Genomic DNA, 13,838 nt, shown 5'->3' on the forward strand with positions numbered 1-13,838 from the left:
TTCTGCCTTATTGTATGAACGCCATAGCCTTGACATAGGTGTGGCTGGATGCACCAACTGTATTGATGTGGTGTAAATTGATTGATCATTTCGGTACAGTGAGACTGCTAATGATTTATTACATCAATTATTGTTCCTTTAACTTTTCACTTCAGAAACTTCCTATTCGGTAAGTGAGAAAAGCCATCCAATATTGCTGTGTAATATACTGTATACACATTTAAGCAACAACGACATTCATCTAAACAGGGTTGGATTGGCCATAGGGATAACAGGGAACATTCCTAGTGGGCTGATGTGCATGTGGGGCCTGATTTGTTGTTCTTTACATGTGAGGGGTGGTGCTGCCATGGTTACACAGTATACCTCTATACCTCTGGTGCTGCCCATGTGAGGCCACTTCTACAAATTTTTCCAGGGCCACTTTCAGTTCCCAATCTGCCCCTACACACACTTTCAAAGAAAGTGCAATGGAATATGCTAGTGCTACATAAATGTTAATAAATTAATTAATATATAGATTTTACAGCTAAGAATTATAAAACATCTTGGTGTCACTGGGCCTTCATACAGCAGTGGAAATTTGAAACAAATTGTAATACCAAAAGCTATATTATACATTAATTTATTTATTTTCCCTGTAGGGTTCAATTTGTTTTATTTTTTTCTTGTGCAAAATGTATAATCTGCGCTTGCGTCTGATTTGCACAGTGATGGTGTTCGTAAAAAGTTGCAGTACAGAGTCAGACACACGTACCAAGAAGTGTATTGGAAATGTGTTGGGCATCCCTTTGTGGTTACAGGGGGTTGTCTAATCAGACGCAGATGTGAAGTAGTGCAGGCGTGATGCTGAAAGTGGTTGCATCAAGAGGCGTTCAATTGCTCACATTGGAGGCCATACTTAGATGGAGGATCTGCACCTACAATAGGGCTGGTGAAAGTTTTAATGGTGCGACCGATGGTGTAGTCTAAAGATTCAGAAAGGGCGTCTCAGTCCTTTCATGTTTGGATGCACGGATGTACACTAGGGAACTGCATTGTAGTGTCATTAGCATAAAGTCACAGATGCAACTACAGCAAAAGATGCAAGGAAGGCCACAACTGCGTCCAACTCATAATCAAACTCTATGAGGAGGAATCCCTTCCCCTCAGCAGACCCCACCCCCACAACAGATCCTGCCCCCATAAGAGCTGCTTCCATAAATTTTCCAGGCTGAATTTTCCACCCCAATCTGCCCTTCATCTAAATCACCCTTTTCAAACATGAAGAAACAACAAACGGGTGTCTGGGTGTAAGCCAGTGTAACAGGTGTAGGGACAGTGTGCAACAAAGAACAAACACAAACTGAAAAATTTGAGGTAAACTAACAATCTGGAAGTTTGGGTTAGGCCTGTAAATTCTACCAGACCTGGTGACAAAGAAAGGGGCTAGTGGTGTGGCCGGTGTCTGAATGAGTTCACTATTAGGCACTGTCATGGGTCTGTCCTGCACCCCAATAGGTGCTTTTATCAAGGGACTCATTGCCCATGATGATGGATGTTTTGACACTTTCAGTTAGTGTCAGATACAGGCAGACATCATGCTCAATGTCAGCAGCAATAGAGGGACAAAATATGGCATTCTTAGCCTGCCATATGGTGGCCTCACACAGTTGTTGCTCCTGGTGGGCCTGCTAAGCATAGAAGCCTTGAAGGGCATAAAGCAGCACAAAATGCTGACCACGTAGCGGTCTGACGTTCCCGTGGCGCGCACGGCTGTAACATCACTGGAGTGCGTCCCGCGCTGGCAGCTGGTGCTCTGGGCGTCCACATGTTTCTGTGGGATGTAGTGAGCATGTCTTTATAAGGCTGGTAAGTCTATGTGTTTGTTATTTGGTTTTCACTTCTATGTTATGATTTATATTTATCCTGAAGACAGTGTTTAGCACACCGAAACGTCGATATTGGATGATGAGTCACTTATGAATTTAATACAGGTTGAGTATCCCTTATCCAAAATTCAAAATCCCACAACTTTGGATCCCCTACTGACATAATGACATATGTATTATATATATTATCTTTAAAAATAAATATATATATATATATATATATATATTTATAAATAATATATAATATATATAATATTTATGTCATTATCTCAGTAGGGGATCCACAAATTTGGGATTTTTATTTTTGGATAAGGGATACTCAACCTGTATAGTATTTCTGGATAAATCCTTTGAGTGCCGTCCCTTTCTCTGATACTATATATACAGTGTATGTATGTGTGTGTGTGTGTATATATATATATATATATATATATATGTGTGTATATATATATAATCAAGACAGCACTCAAAGCCTATGTATATAAAGCAAAAAATGGTGGTGCAAGGCAGCAATAAATATAAAACACTTCTCCAGCGATGCAGAACAAGTAGACAAGCCAGCACTCACGTGTAGATGAAAGAAAAGCAGGAATTATTCCTTAACCAAACGGCATGGTGAAGTACAGCAAACACAGCCCGACAGCTGTTTCAACCGACTGGTCTTCCTCAGGGGCTAACCGCACTGTTGTCAGAACACGAAATATAAGCCTCAAATGGCTCCACAATCAACCCAGCAGCATCAGAGCATGGGCTGAGACAAGTCCGGGCATGTCTAGTGCATCCCCTGCTGTCTCCTCCCACTCCATGACACTGGTAAGTAAGCTAAACAAACCCGGTATCATGCATAGCAACGGCTCCGGAGCGCGGCAAAACGTGCGGCGAGTGGTCCCAGCAGCCTGACTAGTAAATGGCATGCTGATAGTGAGGGGAATTGCAAGGACACTGTATATCAAAACAGAAGTGAATGAAATGAAGTGATGTGTTTAAAAAAGTAAAAGGAATAGTGCTAAAGCTCAGCAGAACAGGGTTCCCTGAAAGTGCTGGCTAGAAAGTGCAGGGTGCAAAAAGCAGGAAGGAATGACAGGTCTAATATAAATAATAGCAGGTGACACACAAGGACAACCCTCAAAACAACCTACTGTAAAACAATGCCCACTTGTTACGGCAATCAATATAAATAAGAATATATGTGCAAAAAGAATCCAAACTGCCCTATTGGGGAGAAAACCCACAGAATGCACAATGTCCGCTGCCTTGTGGTATTAAGTGAGTGATGTACAGCACCCAGTATTCCCAGATCGTCACCGATACTGGTACTGACTGGGCCCAACACTGCTTAGTTTCCAAGATCAGCCGGAATTGGACGTTTGCCAGTGTGGTATGGCTGTAAATATCACTAGACCAACATATGTTGTCTACTGGGGAATCCCATATAGGCAGCTGGAATCTGATACTGCTAAATACAACACCAAAGATGGACAATAAGCTGCACATAGTGAGCAAGAGAGGGTCTGCATGGTGGATGTTGAAAGCGAGGGTGAAAGGAAAGGTGTCACTGCTAGTGAAGAGGGGACCTGTCAGGATCGAGTCTCAAGATATATAAAGACACACGGCGGTGTCTGACAGCACATAGCATGCAAAGAACATCAATGACAGGATACACGGCGGTGTCTAAGAAAATAAAAACCAAACAGCGGAATGCAGAGTCCAACAAAAAGTCACTATAATATGTCACAGGAAACAACCTAAACGAAAATCTTCATTGAGGCCAATCGGAGTAAGGCAATTAAGTCTGTGTATCCATTGTAGTTCTCGTTGTAGCAAAATTCTGTCCCGATCACCCCCACGTTGTAGGGGCGGTATGTGATCAATGATACAACATTTGAGCTGGTTAACAGTATGATGTGCATCCTTGAAGTGTCTTGCGACCGGTAAGTTAGTAAAGTCTTTTGAGGTGTCTGTGGCAATTAAGCACTTCTTGATAGATGAGCGGTGTTGGCTGAGCCGTTCTTTCATCATTCTACTAGGGCATGGGCATCTCAAAATGTAAACAACAAATCTGCTGTTACAGTCCAGCCTATATTTGATGGAATATTCCCTCCCATCAGTGGGATTTTTGAAGCGAATTCCTATTATCAGAAAAGAGCAATTCGAACATCCTGTACACTTAAATACTCCCGGTTTGGTGGTAAGCCAATTGGACATCTGTCTAGGTTTCCGCTGTGAAAAGTCTGTCTTGACCAAAAGGTCCTTGAGATTCGGTCCTCGTCTATAAGCAAATCTTGGTATCAGAGAAGTCTCTTTTCAATGTCGGATCACTGGAGATCAAATGCCAATGTTCCCTGATGCGGTTACGTATAAAGGCTGATGCCATGGTGAACATACTGGAAAAATTGAGCCTATCCCGATCTTTATTGGTAGGATCAGTTTTCACATGTAGAAGTTCAGTTCTGTTAAGTTTCTCAATCCGCAATAAAGCATTATTGATTTCATTCTTGGAGTATCCTCTGTCCAAGAATCTCTGGCACATAGATTCCAAAACTCCTGGTAATTCCTTTGGATTAGAGGTGATGCGTATCACCCTCAGCAGTTGAGAGAAAGGCAAGCCCTTTTTCAAAGGCGCTGGATGAAAACTGGAGTGCAATAAAAGAGTGTTACGGTCAGAGTCCTTACTGTAGATTGAAGTTAGCAATGTATTATTCTCCTTTTTGATGGTCACATCCCAAAAATTAATTTGTGTTTTACTGAAGGTCAAACTGATTCTGATGGTTCCATGAAGGGCATTGAGTGCATTCATGAATTCCAAAAGATGTTCTTCACTGCCTTGCCAAATAAAAAATAAATCATCGATGTATCGTACATAAAATGCTAAAAAGTGACAAAAAAAAACGTGAATTACCAATGATGTGCACCTGCTCATATGCTGCCATAAAAATGTTGGCATAAGAGGGCGCCATGTTGGAACCCATGGCGGTCCCTTGTTTCTGCAAGTAGAAACAATTTTCAAAAAGAAAATATTTTTTGTTGAGGATGACGTCAATGAGTAACATAAGAAAGGAGACTGGCGGTCCAAAATATGCATCGCTGTTGTTGAGAAGATCTCTGCATGATTCAATACCCTGTATATGGGGGATGTTGGTGTAGAGACTGAAAACGTCCAAAGTGACAAGCAAGGTATCCTCTGTCACACTCTGCACTTCTTCTAATTTCCTCAAAAAGTCAGGTGTCCTCTATATAGCTGGATGTTCTCCTAACCAGAGGTTGTAGATAAAAGTCGACCAATTGGGAAAGGGGCTGATACAGGGACCCTCTGGCCGAGATAATAGGTTGTCCAGGAGGCTGAGTTAGTGATTTGTGTATTTTTGGAAGTGTATACAAAAATGGAATTTTGGGATGTGTGGTGGTCAAAAATTCAGCTGTGCTTTGATTGATATAGCCATTGTTGAGTCCCATTTGTATAATAGTCAATCTCTGTTTTGTACACTCCTGTTGGATCGTAAGTGAGTTTCTGATAACACATGGTATCAGAGAGCTGGCTGTTGGCCTCCCGTATGTAGTAGTCGTAATCAAGAAGTACGATTCCTCCGCCTTTGTCTGCAGCTCTGATGATTAACTGGGTGTCGTTGCGCAATGAGTCGATGGCTTTTCTCTCTCCCAATGTGATGTTGTGATGGTTAATTCTTTGGTTGGCGATGTATGGAATGGTAGCTTAGTTACCAGTGTCATGGAGTGGGGGGAGACAGCAGGGGATGCACTAGACATGCCCGGACTTGTCTCAGCCCATGCCCTGATGCTGCTGGGTTGATTGTGGAGCCATTTGAGGCTTATATTTCGTGTTCTGACAACAGTGTGGTTAGCTTCTGAGGAAGACCAGTCGGTTGAAACAGCTGTCGGGCTGTGTTTGCTGTATTTGCTGTACTTCACCATGCCGTTTGGTTAAGGAATAAATCCTGCTTTTCTTTCATCTACACGTGAGTGCTGGCTTGTCTACTTTTTCTGCATCGCTGGAGAAGTGAGTGTTATATATATATATATATATATATATATATATTGCCATATACAGCTTTATTAGCACTGTTTATATCTATTGTTTTAGTGGGATTAACTATCCCTTTATCCAGCAGCTCACTGTAAAAACATTTTCAGTGCCAGACTTATTACTTTGGTAATTATTTCTGTGGAGAACTGTGTCTGGGGTGTTTTCTGGCTGAGCATTCATAGTGTGAACTATGCAGTGTCAGGTTGTCGGTCATCGGCTTTAGGATTGGACATGCACCATTGTGCAGCATTGCAGACAGCATTTATTGAAAGCAGGACATGTGTTTTTTTTTTATGGGAATAGCGGCCACAGCAATTAACAGTGCATGTGTTGTCACAGGTTGCATACATCAGACTCTCTTTTAAACTCCATTGCACTTTTATTGGGTTGCTTGTGCAGCATGCGTATGTGTATAGCGGTGTGCAATGTTAATTCCTTCTCACATAATAAATGTGCATGAGTAAGATTATTATAAGTTCAACAAACAATCCTGTCCCTGATGAACTCACTTGCTAATGCACCATGGGGGTAATTCCAAGTTGATCGCAGCAGGATTTTTGTTAGCAATTGGGCAAAACCATGTGCACTGCAGGGGAGGCAGATATAACATGTGCAGAGAGAGTTAGATTTGGGTGGGGTGTGTTCAATCTGCAATCTAATTTGCAGTGTAAAAATAAAGCAGCCAGAATTTACCCTGCACAGAAATAAAATAACCCACCCAAATCTAACTCTCTCTGCAAATGTTATATCTGCCCCCCTGCAGTGCACATGGTTTTGCCCAATTGCTATCAAAAATCCTGCTGCGATCAACTTGGAATTACCCCCCATAATCATATCTCTTTACAGTTTCAGTCTGGCAGCATATGACTGGATACTCTCAGAGAAACCCTGTACATTATAACATTTTTCACTGGTAAGTATATCTAATCAAAAAATGTTATTAGTGTTTCTGGATCCTCCTGTTAGGTTTCTTGGACTTGTTTAATGTTGAGACTCTTGGACTTGCTAAGAGTTGTGGTTCTTGGACTTGATGAATGTGAGGATACTTGGACTTGATAGATGTGCGGATACTTGGACTAGCTTGAAGATGAGAGGAACTCCAGAACTATTAGGGTGGGGACCTCTAGAGCCCTCAAGAGGGTCTAACGCCAATAGCAACCCCCTGCTGTTCCCTTAGTGCTTGATGCTCATACCGGTGCTTAGGGGGCCCCCTGTACTTAATACCTCCAGCAGTAGGGGCTCACCCAATAGGCTGGAGACCCCAAATTGGAGAACTGGGTATAGACTGAGAGCGAGGCACACAATAGTCCGGGGAGTGAAGCGAGAGCTGGGTCAGCGTTTCCACCGGGGTGGATGTTACACTGGGTAGATGGTATGCAGACTGAAAGCTATAGTACTGGGAAAGCAGAGGAAGGGCGCCACACAAAGCCTTAGGTGGGAGCAGGCAGGGCAGAAGTCAGAAAACAGACAAACAGGAAGGAAAGCTGGTACAGTATCCACAGGAACAACTTGGACAGGAGTCCGGGACCAGCGGCTTACACTGAGGCATAAGCTATAACCAGCACTGAGGAAGTGGCCCAGGGGGAATATGAGGGTAGTTGAACCAACCAGCAAAAAACAGAAGAGAGTCATAATTGCTTAAGAACGTGCAGCTGCACTGCTGTATGTTCCTACAGAGAGTACTAACACACCCCCTGGTTGTCCAGCAACCAGGAATGCCACCTGCATGTGGCATCCAGGTTTTCCAGCAGGCAGCACGGCTGCCACATCGGCGGGACCTTAATGTCCGGGCATACTGGCAATTGTGGTTCTCCACGTGCTGGCATGCTGGGGCTGGCCTACTGGGACCTGTAGGCTGCTTGAAAAGAATAATGGGGGTCATTCTGACTCGTTTGCTCACTGTGTTTTAACGCAGCAGAGCAAACGGGTCCCTACTGCGCATGCGCTGACGCTGTAGTGCGTCGGCGAAGGCCGTAGCAGGGATGCGATCGCCTCTGCCTGATTGACAGGCAGAGGTGATCGATGGGCGGGAGGGGCGTAACGGCGGCGTTTGGCCGCCGTTTCGTGGGTTTGGTCCGGCCAACGCAGGCGTGGCCGGGCCAAACGGGGGGCGGGCCGCAGCTGCTGCGTGATGTCACACGCAGCCGCTGCGGGCCGGGGAGCGATGAGTAGCTCCCGGCAGCACGCTAAAGCTGCGCTGGCCGGGAGCTATTCTTGAAGTGCAAAGGCATCGCTGCTGTGCGATGCCTTTGCACTTCTGCGAGGGGGGGCCGGACTGACATGCGGGGCGGACTAGCCCTGTGCGGGGCGTCCCCCCGCATGTCAGGAAAGAAGATCGTAGCTGTGCTAAATTTAGCACAGCTACGGTCAACTCGGAATGACCCCAATATTAGCATACCATGAACCCCGCACCCACCACTACCAGGGGGCATAGCCCTGGGCTTTCAGCCGAGGACTGGTTGTTGCTCGGGAGGAGGGATAACATTTTATTGTTGGAATGACCACTTTCTGAGGATCTCCACCCCTATTCTGACCAGTTTTTGGGTTGGTTAATGTGATGGCAGGCTGGTTCAAACTGGTGCTGGTTGTTAGAAAATAGGGGCACCTCATGCTGAACTTAACCAGATCAAGCTCAGGGTTCCTGGGTTGGTTATTGATTCTTTTGTGGAGACTCTACTTTTATTTACATTTGGTGAATCCAATATTTTTATCATATCTTATTGCCGTGATTAGAAATGATATTTACTGGGGCGAAAGTCCGGGTATTGGTAAATGTGCTCCTTAGTAATAAATTCAGTTATGTACATGAATGGTTGACATACATCTCTGATATTTGTGGAACTGCACATGTACAGGACCCGTTCTGCGCCTGTGCAGGAGTCCTGCAAGATCACTCTCAGTACCCTCTGAGCCGCAGCCTGTCAATCAGGTTCGGGAGCTGTGTGCAAAAGCATCCCTAAATTTGCGCCATTTTTTTGCTTCATAAATGACCCCTAGCATGCTATTTCCCTGGAAGAGGGCTATATATACATTGTAAATTATATTTCTGGACAGAGTGGCTCCACTTTTCAGAATCCATAAAGAAACTGACTGTCTAGAGTGCCGAGATCCCTTTTCACCCCCTGGCAGTAGGTAAATCATCCTACACATCCCATCGACCTATGCCCATTGTGGATTGCCAATTTTACGCCAACATTACTATAACATTCCAGAATTTCAGAGACACTCTCGGCTTTGTAAAGACAAAGATTCTGTGTCAAACAACGATTGTCTGGAGTGAGTCCTGACATGAACACTCAATTAAAATTAGAATTACTTATGAAAAGCATTACCAGCCCAGCCCTGGGGCTTCAATTTTACATTCATTGAGACAATGATCCATCTACAGTTTGCTCATTATGGAGCAGCCTATTGCTAGTGGCTTCAATGAAGTATGGAATTACCTTCTGGCATTACAAGTTGCCATAGGTAAACACAGAGTCAGCTTCAAGATTATTTAATAAAACAAAACAAAAACTTTTCCCACAATGGTTATTTTCCATTACTACTTTGTTTTTGGTTTACTATTTTCAGCACTTTTAAATGTAGACAAAAATTACCATAAATAAATTCAAACTGGGGCGTGTTTGATGTGAATGTTTGTATATTCACTAAAGTGCTGTGTAATATGTTAGTGCTTTTCAAATAAAGATTAATAGCGATGTCATGTAATAATAATGTATATAAGTGTTGTATTTTCTGGACCTTATTTATGAAGAGCTCTCCACGAATACTGCTAAACTTTTTTGTCTTGCACCCATGTGCCCTGATGCGCACATCAAAGTTCACAGCTACTGATAGATATTGGCCCTCCCACTAACTTGAAATTGCGTAAAAACTTGGAGGAGGAGCACGATCTAAAATCTGGGTTGCTGCACACAGGCTCCTAAGATTTGAGGATATTGACCCTGACACTCCATTATGGAATGCCAAATCACTGACAGTTATCCATCCTCCTAGTGAGAGCGCTTTGGGGTACTAGAGGCAATGTCACTTTGGAATGTTTCTATGAGGGTAACGTGTTGAAATAATTTACTCAATTTAGAGGTGAATACTAGGGAGGCCAATTCCGGGACTTTTTTTCAATCCCGATATAAAATGATTAATTCCAGGGATACCCGGGATTGGGTTGAAGATTTTAAAATGAAAATCTTCACTGCCAATCCCGGGATTGGCCACCCTAGTGAATACCAACTCCCCCATTTGATTTCTTATAGCTATTTGCAGATGAATCATGTCCTATCAGCTCATTTACAAGGGACATACCCTAATATATGAGATTCTCCACTTAAAGTATTCCTACTTCCTATTCGTTATACATGAACTCTTGTACATAATGGTAGTTTACCATCAGGGCAGTAGAGAGCTTGGTCGGGCCCAGGTACTTTTCAGCAGGCGTGGCCTAACCACAGGAGGTGTGGCCCTGCACCCTTAGAAAAAAATATAGAAAAAATAGTACTTTAAGCACCTCCCTAGCAACAGTGCAGTCCACCACACAGCAGCGTATGCTGGGCTAAGGAGAAAAACTGCAGCTGCTGTTGTCGGGTAAGGGGGAGGGGGGTGGACTGCTGGGCCCCTCTATCAGGCCTGGGCCCTGATAAATAGTATCTGCCCCCCCCCCCCCCCCCACCCCTGTCGGCACCTCTAATCACCATTCTTCAAACCTATCACACCTTAAGTAGAGGTGGGAAGAGGATGTGGGTCTGATGTGTGACAATTAATGGTCTCTAATTCTAGGAACATCAAAGGAATCCACAACTTCTATTTGATTTCATCAAATCCAACTATTTATATTACACAAAACATACCTCATCCCTGAGCATTTCCTTAAATTTTGGGGTATGGCAGCCATTAAGTTCGTAACGGCTGTGCGAAAATATGCAATTTCCACAGACTCTGAAATTTGTATTGAGACGCTTCGACTGGAGACATCTCTCATACGCCGCTTGTGTACAAATACGCAACCATCGGAAGCACATCAGTCAAACAGCAACCTTCTCAGTAACCCTACAGTTGTGGAGCATGCAAGTAAGGCACCGGAGCCATCGTAACTGCATACTGGCTTGCAGTGGCAGACTGTGACTTGCCCCAGAAATGGCCATCATGACACTTCTGCGTTTGAGTCGATACTTCCCCATTAGCGTCCACAAATGGTCCCTTACTGCCAAATACTATGTGTATAAATTCTCTCTGCGACCGCCATCACAAGCACATCACATGCGCAGTGGCAGGGAAAAACGCTCATCCCTGAATCAGGCCCCTTGTTCCTCTGCTCTCCTGGCCATCTTGCTCTGCAAACTAACACACATTAGTGGAAATCAATGGGCTCTTGTGCAAGGTCAGACCCAAAGCTGCTTCTGGGTGTTGTGCACATTTATTTATTACCAGTTATTTGTATAGTGCACACATTTTACGCAGCGCTTTACAGAGAAAATTTGGCCATTCACATCAGTCCTTGCCCCAGTGGAGCTTACAATCTATATTCCCTACCGCATGTACACACTAGAGATGAGCGGGTTCGGTTTCTCTGAATCCGAACCCGCCAGAACTTCATGTTTTTTTTCACGGGTCCGAGCGACTCGGATCTTCCCGCCTTGCTCGGTTAACCCGAGCGCGCCCGAACGTCATCATGACGCTGTCGGATTCTCGCGAGGCTCGGATTCTATCGCGAGACTCGGATTCTATATAAGGAGCCGCGCGTCGCCGCCATTTTCACACGTGCATTGAGATTGATAGGGAGAGGACGTGGCTGGCGTCCTCTCCGTTTAGAATTAGAATAGATTAGAGAGACACTTGATTTACTAATTTTGGGGAGCATTAGGAGTACTCAGTAGTGTACAGTGCAGAGTTTTGCTGATAGTGACCAGTGACCACCACTTTTATTTATAATCCGTTCTCTGCCTGAAAAAAGCGATACACAGCACACAGTGACTCAGTCACATACCATATCTGTGTGCACTGCTCAGGCTCAGGCCAGTGTGCTGCATCATCTATTATCTATATATAATATTATATATATCTGTCTGACTGCTCAGCTCACACAGCTTATAATTGTGGGGGAGACTGGGGAGCACTACTGCAGTGCCAGTTATAGGTTATAGCAGGAGCCAGGAGTACATAATATATTATATAGTGAGTGACCACCAGACACACAGTGCAGTTTATTTAATATATCCGTTCTCTGCCTGAAAAAAGCGATACACACAGTGACTCAGTCAGTCACATACCATATCTGTGTGCACTGCTCAGGCTCAGGCCAGTGTGCTGCATCATCTATATATATATTATATATCTGTCTGACTGCTCAGCTCACACAGCTTATAATTGTGGGGGAGACTGGGGAGCACTACTGCAGTGCCAGTTATAGGTTATAGCAGGAGCCAGGAGTACATAATATTATATTAAAATTAAACAGTGCACACTTTTGCTGCAGGAGTGCCACTGCCAGTGTGACTAGTGACCAGTGACCTGACCACCAGTATATAATATTAGTAGTATACTATCTCTTTATCAACCAGTCTATATTAGCAGCAGACACAGTACAGTGCGGTAGTTCACGGCTGTGGCTACCTCTGTGTCGGCACTCGGCAGCCCGTCCATAATTGTATATACCACCTAACCGTGGTTTTTTTTTTCTTTCTTTATACATACATACTAGTTACGAGTATACTATCTCTTTATCAACCAGTCTATGTATTAGCAGCAGACACAGTACAGTGCGGTAGTTCACGGCTGTGGCTACCTCTGTGTCGGCACTCGGCAGCCCGTCCATAATTGTATATACCACCTAACCGTGGTTTTTTTTTCTTTCTTTATACATACATACTAGTTACGAGTATACTATCTCTTTATCAACCAGTCTATATATTAGCAGCAGACACAGTACAGTGCGGTAGTTCACGGCTGTGGCTACCTCTGTGTCGGCACTCGGCAGCCCGTCCATAATTGTATATACCACCTAACCGTGGTTTTTTTTTCTTTCTTTATACATACATACTAGTTACGAGTATACTATCTCTTTATCAACCAGTCTATATATTAGCAGCAGACACAGTACAGTGCGGTAGTTCACGGCTGTGGCTACCTCTGTGTCGGCACTCGGCAGCCCGTCCATAATTGTATATACCACCTAACCGTGGTTTTTTTTTCTTTCTTTATACATACATACTAGTTACGAGTATACTATCTCTTTATCAACCAGTCTATATTAGCAGCAGACACAGTACAGTGCGGTAGTTCACGGCTGTGGCTACCTCTGTGTCGGCACTCGGCAGCCCGTCCATAATTGTATATACCACCTAACCGTGGTTTTTTTTTCTTTCTTTATACATACATACTAGTTACGAGTATACTATCTCTTTATCAACCAGTCTATATATTAGCAGCAGACACAGTACAGTGCGGTAGTTCACGGCTGTGGCTACCTCTGTGTCGGCACTCGGCAGCCCGTCCATAATTGTATACTAGTATCCAATCCATCCATCTCCATTGTTTACCTGAGGTGCCTTTTAGTTGTGCCTATTAAAATATGGAGAACAAAAATGTTGAGGTTCCAAAATTAGGGAAAGATCAAGATCCACTTCCACCTCGTGCTGAAGCTGCTGCCACTAGTCATGGCCGAGACGATGAAATGCCAGCAACGTCGTCTGCCAAGGCCGATGCCCAATGGCATAGTACAGAGCATGTCAAAACCAAAACACCAAATATCAGTAAAAAAAGGACTCCAAAACCTAAAATAAAATTGTCGGAGGAGAAGCGTAAACTTGCCAATATGCCATTTACCACACTGAGTGGCAAGGAACGGCTGAGGCCCTGGCCTATGTTCATGGCTAGTGGTTCAGCTTCACATGAGGATGGAAGCACTCAGCCTCTCGCTAGAAAACTGAAAA

General features: G+C 44.0%; 1 pseudogene; it reads right to left on the reverse strand.

Annotated features, from left to right (window-relative positions):
• Positions 1 to 3,143: 3,143 nt before the first annotated feature.
• LOC134936942 (5S ribosomal RNA) lies at positions 3,144 to 3,263 on the reverse strand (annotated as a pseudogene).
• Positions 3,264 to 13,838: the final 10,575 nt, after the last annotated feature.

This window comes from Pseudophryne corroboree, chromosome 6 (genome assembly GCF_028390025.1).
Source record: "Pseudophryne corroboree isolate aPseCor3 chromosome 6, aPseCor3.hap2, whole genome shotgun sequence".
NCBI lineage: Eukaryota > Metazoa > Chordata > Amphibia > Anura > Myobatrachidae > Pseudophryne > Pseudophryne corroboree.